Source organism: Leguminivora glycinivorella, chromosome Z, assembly GCF_023078275.1.
Source record: "Leguminivora glycinivorella isolate SPB_JAAS2020 chromosome Z, LegGlyc_1.1, whole genome shotgun sequence".
NCBI lineage: Eukaryota > Metazoa > Arthropoda > Insecta > Lepidoptera > Tortricidae > Leguminivora > Leguminivora glycinivorella.
Genome location: NC_062998.1, coordinates 40,932,325 through 40,958,722, shown reverse-complemented (window position 1 = coordinate 40,958,722; position 26,398 = coordinate 40,932,325). Strand labels below are relative to the sequence as shown.

The 26,398-nt window shown below is 36.2% G+C and overlaps 1 protein-coding gene across 1 annotated transcript in view; it reads left to right on the top strand.

Moving 5' to 3' along the window:
• The window catches only part of LOC125240490 (SCY1-like protein 2), a 202,238-nt gene that overhangs the window by 45,372 nt on the left and 130,468 nt on the right, over nt 1-26,398 (top strand). The gene's annotated exons all lie outside the window — the stretch shown is intronic.

Here is a 26,398-nt window from a genome sequence, read left to right as displayed (position 1 = left end):
ACAATGTTCGTTTTCTAATTATTTGGGGCTTTATGCGTTGTGCCTACTGACTATTTTAAAGGTAAAAGATTGACTCGAAGCTGAATCACTCACACTTCTCTATAACGCAACATTGTCGCTACGTCTGCTCTTTACTAGTTATTTATACAAAAATGTAGAATAAAGCGCTTACTGATGCTGAAAGATTTCTGGAAAAAGTCCTCGAAAGGTACGGAATAATATCACCGTGTTCTATAGTTTTTTTTTTCTAATGCCTTTGAGGCATTAGAAAAAGCCTAAGGTACTTTGAGGCAATCGAAAGAAGAATACGCACCGATCACAGACTGCTGAAATTTTATCAAAGATTTTGGAACATATGTTAATGTGTGAAACTTAAATTTATGTTCACATTTTATTAGGCTGGGTAAAAATAAATAACCAAATAAATGTATACACTTAAAACGAGTAATGAAGTGTACCAGTAGAAACACCTTGAAGATTTCTGAGTGCGTTTGTTTGTCGTTAGTCACCTATTTCCAATTGCCAATTACGGTAGACTCAAGTGCATCGCTTAATTTCAAACTTGGATAAATCCACTCAAGCCCTATTAGAAACTACAAGTTATACCTACCGTAATAGGAGGAAGCGAGGCAGACTGATCCACGGGGTACAATATGTAGATACACCATAGGTAATAAGGTACTTACTTAAAATTAATTATTAATTAAGTAAACTGCACTATTGAGGCTTCACGCTTCATTCACTATACGAAGATACTACCGTAACCTATTTTCTATTTAAGGATTATTTGACAATTGATTTGTAGTAAATAAATGTTATTTATTGATTTACCTCGTGTGTTCATAAGTTTTGAGACGAGAAAAAAACTGAAACAATTTATTGTAATATGTCAAACATAAGGACTATCGATATACAATAAATAATTAATAAATAAATAAAATTTACTCGAAATGACCGCCTCTTTTTTTATACAGGCCTTTAAGCGGGCTGGCCACTCGTCAATAGCGGCACGCACCTTTTCTATGGGGATTCGTTTCGATTCTCTCACTAGCGTGCGTTTTAGGGACTGAACTGAAGGTTCGGATGTGTTTTTCGGCATGCTCTTAGCTCCAACTCTGTCCACAAAGCAGAATCCAACGGGTTTAAATCGGGGCTTGACGATGGCCATTCGTCAGTCCTAACAAAGCTGGGTAAATTGTCTTTTAGCCACTTCTGGGTAGAGTTGTGCCGTTCCCGAGAACGTTCTCCCGTTTGTATGGGAAATGTTCTCTCAGGAGAATATGAAGACGAGAACGGCACAACTCTACTTCTGGGTAGATTTCGCTTTATGAGACGGGGCAGAATCTTGTTGGAAAATCCAGTCTTTTCCAGTGAATAAGGTGGTAGATAAGGGTTTTACAACTTTCTCTAGTATGTCATTCTGATAATTTTGTGCCTTGACTTTGACCCCCTGTTGACAGAAATGTAGCGGAGTAACACTTTCATACGAAACGCCCCACCATACCATGACGCTAGCAGGGTGATGGGTACGTTGGACGTTTCGCACGTTAGCCGGGATGTCCTTCGAGCTTTTTGCATAGATTTTGTTATTTTGTCTGTTAAATTTTTCTTCAACTGTAAATATTTTTTCATCAGTGAATAAATTTTTTTTAGGATCGTGTGTCCTTAGCAGCATCCGACATCGAACACACCGCATTTTTCGAAGGCGATCATTTAAATAATGAACTTTTCTCCGACTGTAGGCCTTTACTTTAAGATCATATTTAAGAATTCTGTTTACCGATATAAGTGAAGTATTAGTTTGAAGAGCCATTTTCTTCTGTGTGCGGCACGGATTATGACGGAGTCGTTCCCTGATCAATTTAATATTTGCTGGAGTCCTTACCGATCGCGGACGGCCGGTTCTTAGTCGATCAGCAATTGATTGGGTGTCCCTGTACCTCTTCAAGGTATAATATACATAATTGCGACTAGCTCCAATACTTTTAATCTGATTGAAAATTTCCATAGGTTTTGCACCGGCTTCATACAACGAAATCACCGTTGACCGTAACTGTTTCTTTCCCGACATCTTGATAAAGAATGACAAATGATCGAATAAAATATCCTTTTTAAAATTAAAAGGTTCCAAACATGAACCTACAATTCTATGGACGGATAACTCCGAAGAAAAACCTGTGATTCCATCATCCACATTGATAGCTTTGTCTATGACCTCATCCACTAATCTCCCGTCAGTCGGATCGAGGCGCCCGTGGCGAAAACATCTCCGGAAAAATAAGAAAATATGCCTACATGCGTTGTCAAATTGTATAAAAATGACAACAATCGAAAGAAAAAAAAATACGGAGCAACTTTTCATGCGTAAATTAATACTTTATCACGTTATTATGCGTAAAATCACAATATTAATTAATATTCATAATCGTAAACCAACAAACTGCAAAACAAGAGTGTGACCAGTATTTTTTTTAAATAGTGTTTCCACACGGCGCACTGAGTCATTATTATTTGTTAAAAACAAGATATTTCTAAGTTTCAAGTAAAATAATTAATTTTTGATAAATTAAGTGAAGAATTGATTTTCTTTCATATAAATAAAAAAAAAAAAAAAAAAAATTAAGACCTGAATTATAATTATTTTGATTTTAAATCGTGTTTGCACATCGCAAACAGTCTGCCATTGCTGGCTTGAAAGGTCGCCACCAAGCTATAAAATAAAATTTAAAAAAAAACGTCCGCCATTGTTGGGTCACAGCCGGTCTTCAGTGAGACTCACTCTGTTCTATTACTACTTTGTGGTTCCAAATTCAAAATTTGAAACACTGGATGCAAGCTGCGGGAATGTTCTTATTTCAAATTCAACTTTTTAAATTCGTCTCAAAACTTATAGTCATAATAGTTATGAAAAAAAGCTGCACTTTTGGATGGAAACAAGTCGCTTTGCATGATGGTAGTAGATATCATAGTAAACGATTTTTTCCGAGGATATCGAAATTTCATCCCTTAGGAAGCCGAGCGTAGCGAGGTGTTTTATGAAAATTAAAAAAATTCTATCTTTTTATTGTGTAGTCCGATTTTGACAAAACGTATCTCAAATGAAAGGTATTAATTTGTGTATTAAAAAAAATACAAAGAAAAAAATTTTGAAAGAAAAGTAAGAAAAAAATTAAAAAAAGTAAATTTACGTCTCGCACTGAATAACTTCAAAGAATGACAGACAAAATGTACAATGTCGATATACGAGTTTTTTTTAATCAAAGACAGATAAATTTGTAGTTGAAAACTGAAGACCGCATTGAAATCGGTTTAGCATTTTTTAAGATACAAGTTGCCAAAGTTGGGAAAGATCGCTTTATATGGCCACTTTGAAATTCCTTTGCCAGACAGACAGAAATAATATGTTTTTCTGACACAGAAAAATACATAGTAACAGTACACATCAAAATAAAATTAAAAATTCCGAGGATATTATAATTTCATCCCTTAGAACGACGAGCGTAGCGAGGTCGGTTACGAAAACCGAAAAAAAATCTCATTTTTTTGCACGTCGTCCGATTTTGACAAAACATGTTTCATTTGAAAGGTATTGCTTTATGTAACTTAAAAAAAATATTGAAAAAAATTGGAAAAAAATGTAAGATTTTTTAAAAAAAAAACCTTAATTCGTATCACACTGAATAACCGCAAAAAACGGTAGACACGGTGTATAATTTCGATATATGATTTTTTAAAATTAAAGACAAATAAATGCATGATTATAAACTTCTATCTATCGCTTATAAATTCCTTAGCCAGAAAGTCAGAAACATTATATTTTTCTTACAGTTAAAAGTATGCATTGGTAATAGACATCATAATAAACAATTTTTTTACGAGGATATAAAAAATTCATCCCTTGGAAAGCCGAGCGTAGCGATGTCTGTTACGAAAAACAAAAAATAGGCAGTTTTTTTTTATTGGATCGTCTTTCTAAGGGTTTATAAGGAATGAAATTTTTATATCCTTGTAAAAAAATGTTTATAATGATGTCTATTACCTATGCATTTTTTTAACTGTAAGAAAAATATAATGTTTCTGACTTTCTGGCTAAGGAATTTATAAGCGACCATATGAACAAACTAAGCCAACTTTGACAACTTGCATCTTAAAAACTACTGATTCGATTTCGATTCGGTTTTTAGTTTATAATCATGCATTTATTTGTCTTTAATTTTAAAAAATCATATATCGAAATTATACACCGTGTCTACCGTTTTTTGCGGTTATTCAGTGTGATACGAAAATTAAGGATTTTTTTTTTTTTTTTCCAATCTTACATTTTTTTCCAATTTTTTTCAATATTTTTTTTAAGTTATATAAAGCAATACCTTTCAAATGAAACATGTTTTGTCAAAATCGGACGACGTACAAAAAAATGAGATTTTTTTTCGATGTGGTTTTCGTAACCGACCTCGCTACGCTCGTCGTTCTAAGGGATGAAATTATAATATCCTCGGAATTTTTAATTTTATTTTGATGTGTACTGTTACTATGTATTTTTCTGTGTCAGAAAAACATATTATTTCTGACTTTCTGGCAAAGGAATTTCAAAGTGGCCATATAAAGCGATCTTTCCCAACTTTGGCAACTTGTATCTTAAAAAATGCTAATCTGATTTCGATGCGGTCTTCAGTTTTCAACTAAAAATTTATCTGTCTTCGATTAAAAAAAACTCGTATATCGACATTGTACATTTTGTCTGTCATTCTTTGAAGTTATTCAGTGCGAGACGTAAATTTACTTTTTTTATTTTTTTCTTACTTTTCTTTAAAATTTTTTTTCTTTTTATTTTTTTTTAAATTACACAAATCAATACCTTTCATTTGAGATACGTTTTGTCAAAATCGGACGATACAATAAAAAGATAGAATTTTTTTCATTTTCATAAAACACCTCGCTACGCTCGGCTTCCTAAGGGATGAAATTTCGATATCCTCGGAAAAAATCGTTTACTATGATGTCTACTATCACCATGCAAAGCGGCTTGCTTCCATCCAAAAGTGCAGCTTTTGGCCAAAATTTCTCCATAACAAGTATGACTATTATGAACACACGAGGTAAGTAAATTTTAAACATATTAATTATGCCTTGGGCATCAATGCTCCGGGATAGTTTGATACATAAGACAGAGGTTTGACACATTATTAGAAAACAAAATTATCTGACCTGTTGAAACAGTTTTAGCTGGTCTCAGCTTGTTTTAGGGGCAAAACAAAAAAATATCAAATACTCCGCACCCCCAATGACAAAACACGAAACCAATTGCTAATGAGAACATTTTGCAACTTAAGTTACAAGAAGTTAAGCAACTTAAGTAACTGAAATTGATTGAATTTGACACGAAAATGTTCTCTGCAAAATCATACGGAGAAGTCTAAGGTAACCGTCGTCGTTAGCGTTTGAGAAAGATATATTCAAGATAAATTCTTACAAACTGCACATTCCTCGTTAGTTTCGCTAAAGAGATACCTACGTTTGCAATATTACGCTTGACTAAGCGAGCACCAAGCGAGGTATAAAAAGAAAATCTTCATATTTTTATTTCCCGTGGATAAGTCAAGTAGAGATAATGTTGTACGGATCATATCATAACATAAACTTGCGTACTTACTTAAACTGTGTAGCATATTACTAGTTAAGCGTACGTTTTTCCACGTACCTAACACTATTTTTGTTTAGAGTCCAGTTGGAATAACGTTGCACTAAGGTACATGGGGGCAAATCTCGACAGGGGGCCAATGTAACTGGTTAATTTTTTCCATGTTTTACAATGTTTGCATAAATGAATGTTTTTGTTTATAACAACATAAAATATAATTAAATAATTCATATAATCGAAATACAAAAATTCTTATATGTAGAAGGAATAAAAAACTAAAACTAAACTAAATCTAAAAAAGGTCCCCGCGGTAAGGAGCCGTTGATGCTGGCTGCGTTACCTCGCTGGACTGTCAAACTGATTCGTTGAGCGAGGTAACTGCCTGCTCTACGGTCGCCAGTTGTGTCCCTGAGTCTCTTTGAAAGTTCTCCAAAGAGACTTAGGGCGCCCGAACCCCACGGACCCAGGGTCTCGACGCCAAACGGAACGAAACTGTATTCGGCGCCGAGACCGCGGTATTTGACGATTTTTACGTTTTCGGTCGCCTCTGCAGCAGCTGCCGCCCTCGCAGAAGTTCCGTGGAGATGTGTAGGGGCTAGCGTGTCAACCCAGGTTGCATCCCACACCAGCACCCGTCCCATACTCCACGGAACCAAAGACATTCCGTCGAGTCTCTCGCCATCACTTCGTGAAATGCCGGATGACTTTAAAATAGCTGGCACATTGACTGATGCAAGAGTCCGACGGATGATGTCGTTAAGGGCGGCATGCCTTTGCCTGGAGAAGCGGTCCACGCTTCTCTGGCAAGAGAGACCGTGGTTTCCTAACTGGTCTACATTCGCACCGCACCGCAGGGGCAGCGATGGGGAACACAAACTGGCATACCCAAACGGAGGCAAATCGACATCCGGAGCGTGTTGGGCTCTAATAAGGTTCCGAGCTTAGGGGAAGGATGTGCGTGAAGCCAGTGCCTATCCTCTCTGGTTGCGACTGCCAGGAGTCTAGCTTTCTCCGCGGCGTCGTTATGGTCTAGAAGGGAGGTCAGAGCCAGTTTGCACTTTGGGTCGTCCCAATTCCTCTGTGACTCAGGATGCTTTGTCCGGGGCACGCATGCAGCCATGCATTTTCCGCGTCTTTCAAGCCCGAGATCTCATAGTTTTTACCCTACGAGACCCAACCAACTATGTGCCGATGATAAAAAAGCTGGCAAAGCTACCTCGGACATGTTAAGAATGCCCAAACCTCCGTGTCTAATGGGTAGCGCCCCTTGACACCATGAAGTAACTGAACTTAATGTTAAGAACTTTCTCCAAATTATATTTAATTAAACCATCAACTCGCGCTAACGGATCCTGGTTCTTCCACAAAGGGCAGCAAGGAAGTACGTACATACGTTAATTTTGGAATGAAAAGACAAAACTTAATAATGGATAGGGCATAATGCGGACTTACTACTTTCGAGTAAACGGTGTGAGTGATCCTGGAATTTTGATATCGTATTTTAAATATACTCGGGAAAACTTTCCTCAAATAATGGGGATCCTGAAAGGCTAACTAGGCTAAGTGTTTGTCTATTTAGGGTCGGTTGCACCAAACCGTCTGTCACCGTTAAAGCATTCGTTAAATTTTATTGTATGGGAAGTTCCATAGACGTCGGCTGCGTGACGATGATGTGTCTGTCAAATGCGGTTGAAGCAACTGGCCCTTAGAGTTTTAATATTTGGTGCCAAGTGGTTGAACTTTTGTATACGTTTTTTCACTTGAAGTTGATATTGAGTGTCCTCCGGTTATACAGGGTGTAAACCTAATACGGGCGAACCTCTTAACGGTGGTGAGTATAGGACATAAAAAATGGAATTAGATAACTTTTACTTAAAATTGAAATATTTTTTTATCCATACAAAATAATTCGGCCCGCAACGTAATGCAAACACACTCGCGTTAACCGCTCGTTGACAGTTGTCATTGATTGTCATCGCAACCACGTTTACAGTACATTGCTGCTGGGAAATTTTTCAAAAATTCATTATGGGGTGAAAATTAAAAGTAACTCAAAAACACCTCTTAATTAATGATAACAATATTGAATTATATGCCTGGTTTCATTTATCGCCCTTATTAGGTTTACGCGCTGTATAATATGGTAGGCGTGTTCAGTGGATACATGTAGAACTCGACATGATAATGGAAAAAATGGATTACTGCTGGATTAGTTACAATTGCCCCCTAGTTAAGATTTGCTCCGCTGAACCTTATACATTTTAAGATCAACATCATATATACTTACTGTGTTTGAGCAAATCTGTTTATATGTAGTTAACACGCGCCCAATTAGCGCGCCTCGTATCTCTTTTATATATACCTGCTATAAATTTACTTATAGCGACTAGCGACGCGCCCCGGTTTTGCACCTTAACAGAATCAGGGTCTTCCGCGACCACGGCCGAAACGTTGGATAAAATAAAAGGTAATTGTTATTTTATCGCGTTCGACCCGTGTGTGTCTTTAAAATAAGAATCAGCGTGCACTTTTTTTATAATGAATAGGTAAAGGTAGACAATTAGTGTTTAATACAAGGTCAGTGAGCTAAAATCCAGGTATTATTTATTAATATAGGTACTTTTTCTATAAAGTAAATGTGCCTTGTGGTAAGGTAACCAATATTGTTTTACTGGTCGAGGTTTTATTTGCAGTTAAACCGTTATTAAGTTAGCGCCCTGTGTTTACAAACCTGTTGATTGCACAACGCCACGCCAAATTGTGTTCTATGTAGAGGGAGGCCTATATTGAGTAGAATATCGGCAGAGACTGTATTTTTATTAGCTTATTTTATTTAGGCACTGAAAAGTTGAATGTTTATTTTGTACTTTACTGTGTGAACTAACCGGAATAGAAATTATTGTGCAACGAGAGAGTGAGTGAGATAAAACGAAGGTGGAATTAAATACTTAGAGTTTGCAATTCTTATTTTTACAGGAGTAACATACAATAATTTAAAGGCGGCAGGGAATATGTCAGATATGGCTTTTACTAAGTGTTTTAACCAATGAAATGATTATGAAAGATTCGTTTTTCCTTCGTATTCGCACGTCCGCGTCGCGCGTCGTATGAAACACGTATGCATTGGTCACCATCACAACACAACATCACCTCGTGTGTTAATGACCAATATAGCACACTTGTTGGACAATGTACAGTCAAGTGCAAAAATATGTATCGAAAAAAATCGTCTCATAAATATCCTTTCAGGTGGCAGAGCTACAAGTTGCATAAGGGAGAAGTGGCGCGGTCATTTTATAAAACATTCCATTAAGTGGCGCCGGGAGCCGGACTCTGAGAAAAACAAGCTGTTAAGTGGCAGGGACCGGCTCCCGGACCCCGTGCGATGATATACCTCTTCTTCTTCCTCCTACCCTTATCCCACGTTATGTGGGGTCGGTACAACATGTCTTTCTCTTCCATTCTCCCCTATCTTTCGTCATCTCAACACTCACATCTTTCTTTCTCATGTCCTCTTTCACACAATCCATCCATCGTTGTTTGGGTTTACCCCTCCCTCTCCATCCATCAACATTCATCTCCAACATTCTTTTGCCTATATGACACTCATCCCTCCTCATTACATGACCGTACCACGCCAACCTGCCACTCCTCATCTTTTCCGTTATAGGCGCAACTTTCAAACTTCCCTAATATACTCATTCCTGATCCGATCCATTCTGGTCACTCCACACATCCATCTCAACATTCTCATTTCCGCTACGTGCAATCTCCTTTCATCCTCCACCTTTGTCGCCCAGCATTCAGATCCATACAATACAACAGGCCTCACAATCGTCTTATAGATTTTCCCCTTAAGTTTAAGGGGCATCCGTCGATCGCATGTTGTCCCTGAGACCTGTCGCCATTTCATCCATCCCGCATTTATTCTATTTTTCACGTCACGGTCGATGCTTCCGTCATTTTGGAATAATGACCCAAGGTACCGGAAGTCGGAGCAGACTGGTAGGTATACACCATCTAAGGCAATAGGGGAAAAACTGGATAGACCACCGAAATCGCAGAACATCTGTTCAGTTTTGGTTCTGCTGATTTTCAGTCCCACACTTTCCAGTCTTTCTTGCCATTTTCCCAGTCTGCTCTGGACCTCAAGTGCATTTTCCCCAACAAGAACAATGTCATCGGCAAACAGCATACACCAGGGTGCTTCCTCCTGTATGTCCGATGTCAGAGCATCCATAACCAGGAGGAACAAATACGGACTTAAAGCCGACCCCTGGTGTAGACCTACCGCCACATTGAACTTGTCGGTGACTCCAGCTTCAGACCTGACGTGAGTACTAGCTCTATCATACATCGCCTGAACAAGCCGCACATACTTCTCTGGCACTCCCTTCTCTCTCATACACCACCACAGAACCTTACGCGGAACTCTATCGTATGCCTTTTCCAGATCCACGAACACCATGTGCAAGTTCTTTTTGGCTTTTCTGTATTTCTCGCATAGTTGGCGAAGTGCAAATATGGCGTCCGTGGTTCCCCGGCCCGGCATAAACCCAAATTGGTTCTGTGTTACCTCACTCTCTTCTCTTATTCGTCTCGCTACCACTATTTCCCATATCTTCATACTATGCGATGATATACCTAAATATATAAATAAAACCGTATAAAACTATATCTAGCTTCCTCATACTTGCACGAACCATTCGTCACTAAACAAGGACGGCATTCAGTAAAGGTTCAACACCTTCAACTTCAAAACAACTTGAAATATGACCCAATTTGATTGGACCACCCGCCTGCCATATTTGAGACACGTGTTTAAAAACCGTCTTTTTTGCAAAAAATGATTCAGATTCAGATTCATTTATTTCTTAATAAGTATTACATGTTTTTATTACAAACGAATATAAAAATGAATACATATTAAGATCGTCAGAAATATAGAATTATTAAATATTTGATAAGTAACAAGATTATTATTGTCCTTGACATTCTCCCACTTGTTATTTCCCTCTGTACATTTTGTATGGGGCATGGTGTGTAGAACAATGTATTTATTTAATATTATGTTTGGTATGTTGTGTGGACAATCAGGTATCCTGAAATGTGTTTTTTTTCTGTGCATTGCCTGTGGAGGGTATGTTCTGTCGCGTATGCTTATTAAATCTATATCAAATTTTAGATGACCATTACCTATTGTATACTGTGTAAGTGCTCTTCAAAAATGATCACATACACAAGCGTCACAAAATATCAGAAATAGATAGAGATTTGTGCGTGTTAAGGTGTCAATATCACGGTGAAAAAGGCCACGGACGTCACGGACTGTCCAGGCAACATACCAAACATGTTGAATACATTAATAAGTACAGGGCAGACCAAGCGCACTATTGCCTGCTGAAGCTTTACATCACACTTTGTTTTTTTATTTCTCTTTTTGACCAGTGTATTTATTTTCAATTACAATATTATAATCAATGTGACATAATTTAAACATTTTTGCAGTGGCATTAGTATTAATTATTTAAGTATTCCTTTATGCTGTACAATGTTTTATCTAGTAGCAATTTCTTTACTTGGCGACTGAAAGTGTTGACATTAGTTTCGGCTTTAGTTCGTTTTGGTAGCTTATTATATAATTTCTGAGCCATTATCTTAGGACATTTTTTTGTAATATTTAATCTACATTTTACTGGTCTCAGATCATCTGGATATCTTGCTTAATACATACAAATTCACTTTGGTTTCTTCTCACATATAATAATACCTCATAGATATATATTGATACAGATGTCAGAATTCCTAGATTTTTAAAGTGGTCCCTACAACTATCTCTATACTTTGCATTAGCTAAGATCCTAATGGCACGTTTCTTCATTTTAAGAACTCGCTCGAAATCTGTTGCGTTTCCCCACAATATAATTCCGTAGGAGATGATTGAGTGGACATAGGCGTAATAAGCTTCCTTAAGATTATTATTCGAGATAAGTGGTCTTAACTGCTTAAGAATATATACACCTTTTGCTAATGTACCACAGACCGAATTAATATGCATCTTCCACGAAAAACTAAGATCTATGTCAAACCCTAATAGCTTTACGTTTTGGACACTCTGGATTGCACCCTTAGAGGTAGTCACTTCAATCGTATCAGATTCTTTTTGCCATGTACTAAATTTCATTATGTGTGTCTTGTCAGAATTTAATTTAAGACCATTCGCTTTAAACCAGGTTTCCAATTTTGATAAAATTACAATTATTTTAAGAACTAAATTTTCGTCAGGTTCTGCATTAACAATTATAGTTGTGTCATCAGCATATGGAATTATTTCAGCGTCAATATCTAAGCTAGCGAGGTCATTCAAAAATATAGAAAATAACACATTTCCTAACGATGAGCCTTGCGGGAATCCTGTTGACATTTGTTGTGGTTCAGATCTGTAACGTTTTCCATTAACTTTAATTTCTACCGTCTGTTCCCTATTTGATAAATATGATTTTAATAGTTCAGAACTTTGACCACGCACACCATAAGCTTGCAGTTTAGCCAGCAGCAGGGAATGGTTTACAGAATCAAAGGCCTTGGATAAATCTAGGAAAATACCAACTAGTCTCTTTTTGTTTTCCAAGGATTGAACAACACTCTCCATGAACCTGTGAGTTGAGCTGCTGAAATGGTAGAACGACCAGGTCTATATTATGCATAATATTGTGCATCCGACAGGGCATTATTTATTTCTACGTGTCTAATTATATCATTTGACATTATTGATTCAATCAGCTTTGATAATGTAGGTACAATAGTTATGGGTCTGTAGTTACCAACGTCTGTTTTGGCACCTTTACCTTTATATTTATTAGCATAATTAAATAAATAAATAAAATAAATAAATAAATATTGGGGACACCCTACACAAATCAACTTAGCCCCAAACTAAGCAAAGCTTGTACTATGGGTGCTAAGCGACGATATACATACTTAAATAGATAAATACATACATACATAGAAAACACCCATGACTCAGGAACAAATATCTGTGCTCATCACACAAATAAATGCCCTTACCGGGATTCGAACCCAGGACCGCGGCTTAGCAGGCAGGGTCACTATCGACTGAGCCAGACCGGCCGTCTTAATATTAATATTGTACGCATACAACAGTTGCCTTTTGTTTATAAACGTTGAATATGTATAATGTATACTTGTATACACATATAGGCTACTTGCTTCTTAGTGAAATCGGCTTCTTTGTAAGAACTGTCAAGGCGAATTTGAACAACTTGCTAATAATTATGGAGTTTGTATGATGTCGAATTGGGTGACGTCACGGTCAACTCAGTTACTTTATATATTTCTACGTGACTTATTAAATAGAAATTGGATTTAAAAATAACTTCTGTCCATGTTTTTCTTATAATTATCTGATGCTTTATTTTGTGCATGGTATAAAATATTTTGTTTTGACTACAGTTCCCTATTATAGCGCTTTTATACGCGCAATCATACGCAATAGGTTCACACAAACTAGTTTAGGTTAATTAGTTTAGGTTTAGTGAAGTACTTAGGGTCCGACTGAAAACCAGCGTTGCAGTAAAAAAATACTGCAACATTATGCTGAGTCGCGCCCCTTTTTAATATCCATGTTTGACCTAATTATTTTAATTTTAACATTGTGACATTGTGAAATTTGTGATATTAAATAAAGCCATTCTATGTCTATGTCTATTTCTTAAGTGATTCTGGATAAATATTCGAGCATAAGATATTATTAATTAGGTATGTTAAATGGTCAGATAAAGCAGTCATTATGTCAAAAAGCAATTTTCCTGAAATGTCATATATGTCTTTGGTATTTGATTTTGATATTTTATTTTTTGCCAATTTCATTAAGCATTCCGGACTGATTTTGGAAAACTTGAATGGATTCTGTATATTAGTATAGTTGAATGTCAACAGTTTAATTGCTTCATTTTTATTCGGCTTATTGTTTATGGTTAGATCATTCCCTATTTTAACGAAGAAGAGATTTATAAAATCTGGTACCTTAGTAAAGTGAATAGCTAGATTAGTTAGTGTCTACGTCTATAAGGTTCCAGTTATATTCATGTATGAAATTATTACATTCTTCTTTTATTATCTTCCATATCTCTCTTTTAGGATTATTTGAGTTAGCTAAGCGTTCCTCAGTGTGCTTCTTTTTAGAGTCCAGTAACGTTGCCTACATTTCGTGTTTTTTGAACTTTAAATTATACTCAACACTTATATTTGGAAATTGCCTATTGAGCAAATGTAGATCATTTATGTCTTGTTGTATATTGAATATAGTTTCATTTATCCAGGGTATTTTATTAGCATATTTCTTTTTAGTGATTTTGATAGGCATATATAGATTGAAGTTGTATATTATTTTTCGCATAAAGTGTTCAAAAGTTGTGGGATCACATGAGGAGAATGTTTCATTCCAGTCATGTGACATCACAGCTTCACACATCCTAGCGATATTTTCAGTAGTTTGGGCACGACTTTCGATATACACATATTCGGGGTTGCAACGTTCTCGGATTTTAAATTGTGCTAATTGAGCATCATGATCAGATATGTCAGTCAACAAGGATTTTACTGTTAAGACATCACTATGGATGTTTGTGATAAGACAGTCAATTGAAGTCTGAGACGCGCCATCTATTCTTGTAGGAAAATCTATGATATTTCGTAAATTGTACATTGCCATCAAGTCCACTAATGCCTTTTTATTATTCGAGTCAGTACCAAAATCAACATTCCATGTACTGTAATATGTTAAAAAAGGGATATAAGTGTAAATAAATTTATATTTAAGTCCCTGAATTACTTTTTTCTACAGTTTACTGTTTTTTTTCCTAAATAAAGTTACTTTTAATACATGGAAGTGGAAAATGTAGCCATCTGATATTTGATCGAGTCTGGCAAAATTCACATAAATGGAATGTATTTTTTTGCTATGGAATGATTTTAGCCGTTTCATAATGAATCCAGTGATATATGGTTTGTTCACAACATCCCTACATTTTTTGAGAAATTATAATTTTTGTACCATAAGTAACATATAATCCGGGAGCCGACCGCACGTAAAGTGGCAGGTAACCGGGAGCCTTGACTTGAAATAAAAAGCTGTTGAGTGGCAAGGATACCGCTAAAATGACAGAAAAAGTTTACCCTTAAGTGGCGGGGCCCTCACGGGTGGTCATCGCGAATGTTACTTATGTTACAAAAATTATAATTACTCAAAAAATGTAGGGATGTTGTGCATAAACCATATATCACTGGATTAATTATGAAACGGTTAAAATCATTCCATAGAAAAAAAATACATTCCATTTATGTGAATTTTGCTAGACTCGATCAAATATCAGATGGCTACATTTTCCACTTCCATTTATTAAAGTAACTTTATCTAGGCAAAAAAACAGTAAATTGGAGAAAAAAGTAATTCAGGGAATTAAATATACATTTATTTACACTTATATCTCTTTTTTTAATATATTACAGTACAATTTTTGCGAAAAAGACGGTTTTTAAACACGTGTCTCAAACATGGCAGGCGGATGGTCCAATCAAATTGGGTCATATTTCAAGTTGTTTTGAAGTTGAAGGTGTTGAACCTTTACTGAATGCCGTCCTTGTTTAGTGACGAATGGTTCGTGCAAGTATGAGGAAGCTAGATATAGTTTTAGACGGTTTTATTTATATATTTAGGTATATCGTCGCACGGGGTCCGGGAGCCGGTCCCTGCCACTTAACAGCTTGTTTTTCCCAGAGTCCGGCTCCCGGCGCCTGCCACTTAACGGAATGTTTTATAAAATGACCGCGCCACTTCTCCCCTATGCAACTTGTAGCTCTGCCACCTGAGGGGATATAATAATTTATGAATGACAGTGACATGCAAATGTCAGTGTGCCTCCTCATTCTAGATGCTTAGTTACACTGCACTTGCACTGCACACTTTTCCCTTTGTTTCTTTCCATGACTAAGCAGTGACATGAAAACACTATTATTTAAATATCTGATCTGATCTGACCGTGGTTCACTACAGAGTGAGGTTTCAAAAAATGGCCCATTTTGAAAATTCCTGTTACCGTTACTTTACTGAAATTGAAATGATCACATATTCTTTCTATCTATATATCATCATTATACCTTTATACCTATTATTTTAAAAAGGCAGACAATGACGTGTAACTCTAGTAGTAGAGCACACTTTTCTCCCAAGAATTCCATCGACCAATAAAATTGTTTTGGGTTTCCTATGTACTTGACATACAATGGCATCCTTGGGCAAGTTCTTTCCAAAGCTTCACAGTCTTCACACCTTATCTCTTTTAAGAGACTGCCGTACACGCAAATAACTTAAAAAGGGATTGTTTGCTTCTATATTTTATGCACGATGGAACAAAGCATCTCATTTCGTCCATGTAATACTTTGGATCGTGAACTAATGGATAGGAAGCTTCTCGGTCATTTATACCAGCCATTCTATCCTTATTTGCAAGTGATAATCGTCGATGGGAGCAAGTAGTTCTAAGGGCAGCGCAAGGGTTGTCGAGAAAAGCAGAATCGCTGTCCAAAAATACGTGAGCTAAGTCGTCGTGAAGGCGTCCAATTCCAAATGTAAAATAGATGTATGGTTGTCGTCGTGAGATGCGGGTACTACAAAATCCAGGGGCAGGCAGAAGTCGTCGATTAAAACTCAAAAACAGCACAAATTAGAGAACACAGGGTATAAATAATGTTGCAATATCAACTGCGGCAAGTTTCAAATCTGTCAGACGTCAACTTGACGGATTGGCCTTTTTTTAATCGTGGGGCGGGGCGGTGTGGGAGTCGTAAGTAGTAGTAGTACAAACGGAACCCTTATGGTGCCGCTCTGTCCGTCTGTCTGTCTGTCTGTCACATTACTAAATATCTCGAGAACTACTTATGCGATCGCTTTGAAGTTTGGAATATTTATGAACATCGTGAACCTCTACAAATTGAAAGTATTTTTTATTTATTAATATTAATTATAGAAAATGGCCAAAATGAAAGGGGGGCAAACTGTAAATGTCAAATGGGGTATCGCTAGAAAGAGGTCAGACTGTACATATCAAAACTATTTTTTATAATTTTTTTGTTATGGAAAAAATCGTTTTTTGAAGGAAAATGTAAAAAAAACCGCCCCCCCTCCTTATCTCCGAAGTTTACCAACGAAAATTCATAATTTTTTTACCAAATATGGCTATTATAATAAATATTACAGGAAAAATAAAATCGTACACGTATCTTGAAAACTTCTTTTTATTTACAAAAAAACCTTTCAGATTTCCATTTTCAATTTCACCACCCTTGCGGGTGTTTATTATACCTGTAATTTTTACAGAATAACAATAAAAGTACCTGCTTTCAAACAGAGGAAAAATGGTTAAAATCAGTTCACGCAATAAATAGTCCATACTAATATTATAAATGGGAAAGTGTGTGTGTCTGTTTGTTTTTCCGTCTTTCACGGCAAAACGGAGGATGTGGAGATAGTTGAAAGGATGAAGAGTGACATAGGCTACCTATTGTCTCTTTCTGACCACCCACTTCCCTAAATTGGGGGGTGGAACTTTGTATGGAGGATTCCGCAATTTTCGACTTTAACGCGAGCGAAGCCGCGGGCAAAGGCTAGTTATCCCATAAATATCATCTTCCATACTTTAAGCTTGCGCACATTAGTTTACTCAATTTGCCGATAGATGTCGCTGTACGTTGAACGCTCATTTCCTACATCGCTTTTTTCCGGATATAATGGAGTTGGGTCAGGATCAAGAGCGTTCTGAAAAGAAAAGAAAGAAATATTACAGGGATTTAGTCGTCTATCGTCAGTGACTGGCAAGAGGTTGTGCAGGATCGAGACAGGTGGTGATCTCTCGTTTCGGAGGCCAAGATTCACTTTGGATCACTGAGCCAAAATAGTTAGTTAGTTCTATCGAATATGAATTACAATTGATGATTCGACTATTGAAAGTTTGTACGGAACCCTCGGTGGGCGAGTCCGACTCGCACTTGGCCGGTTTTTTTTTCTTTGTTTTATTTTGATGTATTATTATAAGACGGTTTCACAGGGGAACGAGTATTTGATTATTTTTGCGCTACAACGCACGGTTTAAGAGGATACGATACCGAAGCACGAATTCAAATTTGAGATTTTTAGGTCTTTATCGCCGTCGCGCTGACGGGGGTGGAACCCACAGAGAGGCCCTGTGTGCGTGCGCCGTGGCGCACGCACACAGCCGCGTTCGCCGCCGGCGCAAGTACCTATACTCGCGCTCGAGCGCTCTCTATATTTCTCTTGTTTTGGACTTCTGATGCGTAATGTTTTGGACTCCGTGAAGTATACTAAGTGTACTTACTGATTTAACTAAAACTGTTTTGGACTCCGTGAAGTATACTAAGTGTACTTACTAATTTAACTAAAATGCAAATTTGTAATGTTTTAAGTATTGTAAAAACAGTTCCTTGTCTTATACATAATATGATTATCTTAAAAGAAATCATGTTAGCGAAATAAAGTTATTCGGTATGTAAAAAGCTAAAACCTTTTCGATGTCAAAGAGAAGCCATATTATAGGAGTAGGTACGTACAGTCAACCAATCTGAATCCTAGGTCATAGGCCACTGTAGACCTCTTTCACAGTAAAAGTAAAACTGACTTCTATAGCAAATAAAGCACGGTGTCAATACGACAGGGTTCTAGAGTGGCCTAGGATTCTACATAATTGGTTGACAGTATCAACCTACCAAAAGTTTATATGTGAATCTTATTCATTATTTTTTGCACATGTTTGACAGAAATGACAGCGTAGGAAAATTTTACTGGGGCAATTTGGTACCTATTATACTTACCAGACACCAGATTATGTTTCAAGAGTGTAGGTAATTAGAACTTTTTAGCAGAATTCTAACAAAAAATCTGCCAAACAAAATCTTATCGTATAATGAAGCATAAGGACCTTTTTCAGATGGAAAGCTACATATGCATCTTATATATCTAATTTTCTAGGGTTGTAGGTATACATATTACCTAGCATTAGAAATACAAGGCTTAGCACAGAACAAGACCAACCATAAAAATGCTTAACTAATTTGCCAGCTAAATTTAAATCTAGGTATCGGTACTTAAACGTATAGATACTTTTGATATTTTTATTATTTAGAACTTATTGATACTTAGATATCAGCATTTCTGTTACCATAGAATTAAAACGTAGATAACACTCATTTCATCTACCAACTAAGGGCATCTGTAATCTACATACAAATAAGGCCCGGTTAAAAGTCTCGAAATGTTATGTACATTTTATAATTAGATAAGTGTAAATGGGTCAAAAATTTGAGTCCATGTACAATTGTGCATTAAGTAGGTGCACATGGACCCAAATTGCTGCATGTATGAAATAAGGCCCATCAGTATGTTAACAAAAATTAAGGTATTTCTTACATACCGAATTAAGCTTACTTGTGTCGCTTAACTTCAAACCTGGATAAATCCATTCTGCTATAAGGTTAATATATATTTTTTATATATTCAATCTTAAAGCAGAATGGATTTAAGTACCCAAGTTTGAAACTAAGCGACACAATTGATAGTATGTGTCTAGGAGATAGTTTCTTTACGAATACAAATCGTATTATTCAAGAGCGCTATGATAAAAGCACGTCGAAATAAAGTAAAATTGACAATATTTACCGATGAGATTGTGCTCTGTATGTAATGGTAAACAATATTAATATGAAAAGTACCTAATTGTTTCAGTTAGAGCATCTTCACTTGTCAGAGCAAAACCGCGTAAAGAACTGATTGACGAGCTCTTAGTTGTAAAATGGGTCTATCGTCAATTTCGTCTTACTCTTTAGTTGTGAAACATGGGTGACAAAGGAACTGACACACAAGCTGAAAGTGTTTGTCAATACGTCCTTCCGGTCGCCGGAAGGAAAAGAATAAAAATATATGGATATATATATTATAATATTTATCCCGTAGGACAGCAGGTTACTCCAAACTACTTTAATTAACTACCTAATTTTAATGTTGTCTTCGGTTACCGCGATAGTTACTCATGAAATAAAACTATGGAAACGGATTAAATCGCGTATAATTAATGTAGACGTTGGTTAGATCATTGTCTAATAACAAAATCTATTATGTATTCGGTACAAGATGTATATGTTGACTACAACGTTACTTGGTCTGACCACTTTCCTCTTGTGTTTAAATGTGATTTAACTATACTAACTCCAAGATTAAATTGTATACCTAACTTACAAAATCAACGCGTGATATGGGGGGAAAGGGGACCGGAGCAGGTTGCCCGCTATACTAAAGAACGCTATACTAAGTACATGGTTTTTGAGCCTAAAGGCTACAGGATAGAGGAGGTACCTCCAATAACCTTAAATGGCTCACCATTAGAAAGGGTGCATAGTTTTAAATACCTTGGCCATATTGTAACATTCGACCTAAAGGATAATATGGATATAGAGCGGGAACGGAGGGCCCTTTCGGTGAGGGCAAACATGATCGCCCGTAAGTTTGCTAGATGGCTAGATGTACAAAAGAAATTAAAATAACACTATTTAAAGCCTTTCGTACATCTCTCTACACATGCAGCTTGTGGTTGTCTTATACGCAGAGAACCTATGGAGCCCTCCGTGTCCAATACAACAACGCGTTCCGGGTGTTGGTGGGGCTGCCCCGCTTCTGTAGCGCATCTGGGATGTTTGCGGAGGCGCGTATGGATTGCTTTCATGCAACCATGCGCAAGCAATGCGCATCCCTGGTGCGCCGGGTGCGGGCCAGCCCCAACACCATCCTGCGCTCAATTGCGGACAGATATGACTGTCCATACTTGAGGCACTGCTGTGAGATGCACATTTCCTGCAGCATATACCATGTTTAGTTTAGTTTTTTCTTGTATTTACACTATTTACTAACACATCTAGAGATAAGATTAATTATTGTATACTAACAAATTGTATGAGTCTTGTTACTTGTGAAATCAAAATGAAATTGAAATTTAAAATAATGAGTCATATGTGGGGCAGACGAAACGAAGTATTTCCACACGGGTGTGTTCCTTCACACATAGCGGATGTCAAGCACCGTCGGCAAAAGTCTGCAGTCTCTGAACATGTCATGGATAAAGTCAATCATGCTATAAAGTTTGATAAGCCTCTGGTTCTTGCTAAGGAGAAGCGGTATATACCCTGAATGTTGCGCGAGGCCATTGAGATCAAGAAACATCCAAACTTTAATAGAGAAGATGGCTTTACTTTACCACCGGCTTGGGATCCAGTAGTACATTTGATAATATTTTCGGAAATAATCGCTCCAAAAGGAAAAAAAGTGTGCCCCCCCCCCTCAAACTTTTGAACCATATGTTTAAAAATATGGAAAAAATCACAAAAGTAGAACTTTATAAAGACTTTCTAGGAAAATTGTTTTCAACTTGATAGGTTCAGTAGTTTTAGAGAAAATACAGAAAACTACGGAACCCTACACTGAGAATGTACAAAACGGCATGATTGATAAAACTTAGGAGAAATATAAGAAATTATGGGCCTTATTTAGTGCAGGTCCAGGTACCAACCGGAACAAACAACACTAACTTCAGCATCATCCGTGGCGGTAGTGAAATCGTTCATCAGTATCGAAAACAGATTATCACCAATTACAGAACCCTGTGGCACCGCAATGTCTCCCAACTCGAGAAGGTCGGACTTTGCACCGCGTACCGACGTCAGCTGTTTACGCCCCCTGAAGAAGGAGGCAACAACATAGGTAGCCGTCTGTGAGCTTGGCTAATATGAGAGGATGACTGACCAGCTCGAAGGCGCGCGACCACATTGATATCTTGACCACATTGACCTTGACGCACTGCGTGTAAACCCCTCTAATTTAGAGTACCATATCCTAAATGCATAGTCCTGAATAAATGTATTTAGACGACAAACCGTGGTATAAATACTTACCACAAAAATTGATGATTGAATTCATGAACACAATGTTTAAACCAAGTTATAAAACTTAAGAAGTGAGCGATGGGCCTTATTTATAGTATTAGACTTATATTGACCGGGATATAGACCGTGATTACCTTTTTGATTTTTGTCGAGCTCACGGTCTATATCCCGGTCAAAATAAATCTAATGAAAATAACCGTGAATCATTCAAAACTCTTATTTATAGTAGTAACTATTTAGGGCATTTTTGATTCTATGTCTGCGAAGAAAATGTACAAAACGGCATGACTGATAAAACATAGAAGAAATATAAGCACTGGGCCTTATTAAGAGCAGGTACAGGTACCAACCTGAACAAACTATGTAATAAAGCCCATCTAAATAAGGCCCATCGTTTTTAAAATATTTTAAAACATGAATTATATCATTAATATTATGTTTGTTTTTTTATTGTATGTAAATAAGTACATATAATATAACTACTTACCTAATTGGTGTTCGGCAGAATAGTAATAAATCAGCAATGATGACCGAATACCAAATTTTCGTCAAAGTGGTTGAAAAGACCGAATACCAAATAGTTGCCTAATATTCGTGGAATTTATCGTAAAAAAATTAAAATTTTGATAAAACCCCCGACCGCGATCTAGTGGACCGATTTTCATGAAACATGGCTAAGAACACTCCCGACTAACTCAGCTTTCAGACAAAAAAAACTAAATCAAAATCGGTTCATCCGTTCGAGAGCTACGATGCCACAGACAGACACACACACAGACAGACAGACAGACAGACAAACAGACAGACAGACAGACAGACATATAAACACGTCAAACTTATAACACCCCTTCGTTTTTGCGTCGGGGGTTAAACAGCATAATTTTATAATTGTTACTAGTAAACCAATAACGAGAAAAGTTATGCATGTATAAAATAAACCTATACCTGTATGCAACTGTTACGTACCTATACTTATAAAAATATGGACTGAGTATTTCCACAGAATATATAATAGTACGTATTTCTAAATAAAATGTTCGTCAAACACGGTATGTCGATATTTCGACGTAGTATATCGATAACTTTTCACATCACTAGATTATCGACATTAGATGTCGAGTATTACCCATCACTTTATTTCAGTGTACGTATTTAAAAACTAAGCCCCGCCCCTAAATTTGGTGCGATAGGGACAACTGCAGCTCAGGCGCGAAATCCCGTGTAAAAACAGCAAAAATCGAGGTTTCGCTCTCGACTGTTTCCTCCTCCAAAACTTAACCAATCGTTATGAAATTTGGAAATCAGAATGACAAGGAAATTATCTGTGTCGGACCGTTTCGTTTTTTTGGATAGTTGATCTCAGTTTTGAATACCACGCCTTTCTTTCTGGCAAATTTAATTAAGCTGTTTTTGCCAACTTTGAGAGGCTCTAATTCCTTTTAAAACAAAAATATCAAAAAAAGCAAAACGGTCCGACACAGATATTGATAATAAAAATCTGTGTTGAAAAAATCATTGATCTAGCTTCAAAAACCAGAGAGGAAACAGGCGAGAGCGTTTGTATGGAGAAATGAGGGGTATCGTATAAGAGATATGTACAGCCATTCATAGTTGGATGGTGATAAGCAATAATGTGTCAACCCACAAAAACTAAAAAAATGAGATTTTAATGCCATGTTATAGCTGGATTTTTAAACTTCTATTTGCAAAAATGACCTTTTCATTTTGAAAATTTTCACTATCCCAAAAGTAAAAAAATAGGTTAACACAAATCCTTTATCGTGTGTTGCCTGTTTTGCATTAATGTGTCAAGAACCTTAACTTATTATAGTAATTGGCAGAAGACATATTTAAATTACAATAATGTGTTATGAGGGTTGACTCAACGATTTTTTTACACTTGACTCATTCTTGCAAAACGCAAAAAATGACATAGTTACCCACTATGAGACTTGAATGATTATTGCAAAATGATATTTTATTCGTTGTTTTATGCTACGACCCGTGTTATAAAACATAAGTCATTATTGTTAAATTATATTCGGGTCATAAATTGTTCGTTTTTGGTGTAAGTACCATGACACTATATTGTAAAATATAACTGTTCATATTAAATTATGTTTGAATAAGTTATGACTTAGTCCATTAGTATATTTTTGCACATGAATGGTAAATTCAGTACGAAATTGAACATTTTAAGTCATGAATATACATATTCGTTATTATAATTTGCAAACATTTTTTACAAGTACGTGTTTATATAAAAATCTAATATCAGCTACTATTTTTTTATAATTACTAATTACATTAAGACGTGTTAATGTATGCATAAAAATATTGTTTGATTTTTGAATACTTACTGAATCAAATGGTAGTTTATTATTTTGTTAAAGATATTTTATGTTTTGTTCTTGTACAAGTCATGAGTTATTCATAATTTAAATGACTTTTTTAAAGATGATTATTTGGTTTTTGTAACGATTTTTTGTTGAAGCACAGATAATTTAAATATGTGTCTAGAAATGATCATTACTCTAATAGTTAATTTATAGTATTTTATTCAACAGGCGTTTAAAGGAGGTCAAGAAATATGAGTGGCGTACTTTCCACGAGTATTTTGGAGTCAGTTAAACACCATTGCATACAATACTTTTACAACAACCACGCACTTAAGTAGTTTTCAATAGTTTTTTTTTAATAATTCTCGCGAAATTCACACTGTTTCCTGTATTGCAAAGGTTTGCACTGTCAGCTCAGCTGCCCAAAGCCTTCCCGCGCACGCACGCAGTATCGTTAATGCAATGCGTTGCCATGATTACAGAACCAAACAATGCGTTTTCAGTTCTTTCGATACGCACAATCCTGTAAATGACGAATAACAGTTCGGGAGTAGAAAAATCATTAAAAGGTTTGATTAATAAATAATGTATTGATTCCTACATACCTAATAACATAAGTGAACCATGACTGATATGTTACTTAACACTTATAAAGTTAAAAATATGCATTTTACAACAACAATTTATGTGCTTTAACATGTTTATTTAAGACTCATAGATATTTTTAAACAATTAGCAAAAGTGGGTTAAGTATCATAACACAGTCTTGAAAAAGTTTGACGTCGTCGAACAATTCGCAATAAAAGAAAAGGGCGTTATTTCGTCAAATTGAAGTTTGTTTTGAAATTAAGCTACAATAATCACTACTACTGAACGTATTATAGCTGAAAAACACAACAATCTATATAAAAACAATTTTTTTTAAGAGAAACACAAAAAAATGAGAAAAAATCTTTAGACGCCATTTTCTCAAAATGGTTGGCGTGTGGGTTGACACATTATTGCTTATCAGCATCCAGTTATACGTGGTGGTGATGCAAGTTAAGGGGTAAGAAAAACTAAACCTAATATTATTAATAGAAATAAACTATTAAACATCGATAAGCATTAATTTTATCGCACTTATAAGCATTCAAGATACTACACAATTAAAGAAAACACTATGAGATACAATAACCGTATCATATATTATGTTAGGTTCAAGTAAAAATCGTTAGAAATAACTTGATTAATTTGATAAAACGTAAACTATCCTTGTAAAGTGCTAAGATATTTTCCTTTAATTTCACCACTCTCAACTCTCACCATATTATTGTAAGACTGCTTAAGAAACCTAAGGGTAAACCCAGAGAATAAATAATTTAATTTTTACCTTATTTATTCAGTTCAAGCTTAAGTAACTCAGAGAAAATAATTAATTTATCAATTATGCTTTATAAACTCACAGTGTTAATCATGTTTACAGAGAACTTGTATTAATTTATTATTTACGTAACTTATTAATTTGTAAGATAATCTAAGTAACAATAATTCAACAACGATACCTGACGTTAAAAATAATAATGTGAACAAAGATTTGCTACTAAAGTATTTAGACTTTTTTTTGTAACTGAAGGGTATAATTTTATCAAAATTATCTATTCTCCGTCGGTCTCTAGCCTGTTTTTCTGTCTATAAGCTAGGTTTGTAACTAAGAAAAGATAACTGATATGCAAATACTTGTGTGCGACGGACATATATGTATATGTCAATAGATGGTGCGAAACAGACATGTGTTTACCGGATACCGTACCATAATAGCCATACTGTAGGGTTGAACCGACTAATAGCCGACTAGACTATCAATATCATGCTACATTTGTAGTGAGAAAAAAACATTTTTTATTTTTGCACTTTTTTGGCGTGATTGATATACATATTGGTAGGTGCTAACGGACGATTATCCGCGACGGACACGGACGGACGACGGACAGACAGACATGGCGAAACTATAAGGGTTCCTAGTTGACTACGGAACCCTAATAAAAATCGATTAGTCGGCACAAATAAATTAACTACCTAATGTTGATTCTTCATGAACTCGTCAGGCAAACTGGAACAATTACTCGTATCCGTACTCATCACACGAATGCCCTTGCCGAGATGTGTCGTTTGCGAGTTAGTGATTCAAAAGAACTACTCTCATCTTTTGACTGAACTCGCTCACTCTTCAACTCAGTACCGATTCAACTCGCTCATTTCGCTCAGTAACTCACCTATCTCAGAAATACTTGCGCGCTCTTTCCCACTCATGATTCGAATAAGCGGGCCGAACCAAAAGAGCGAAACGATGCAAATGTTCTGAATGGCAGCTTCGGAGCGATTCGCTTTTGTAATATGGCGGTATTGTATCGCA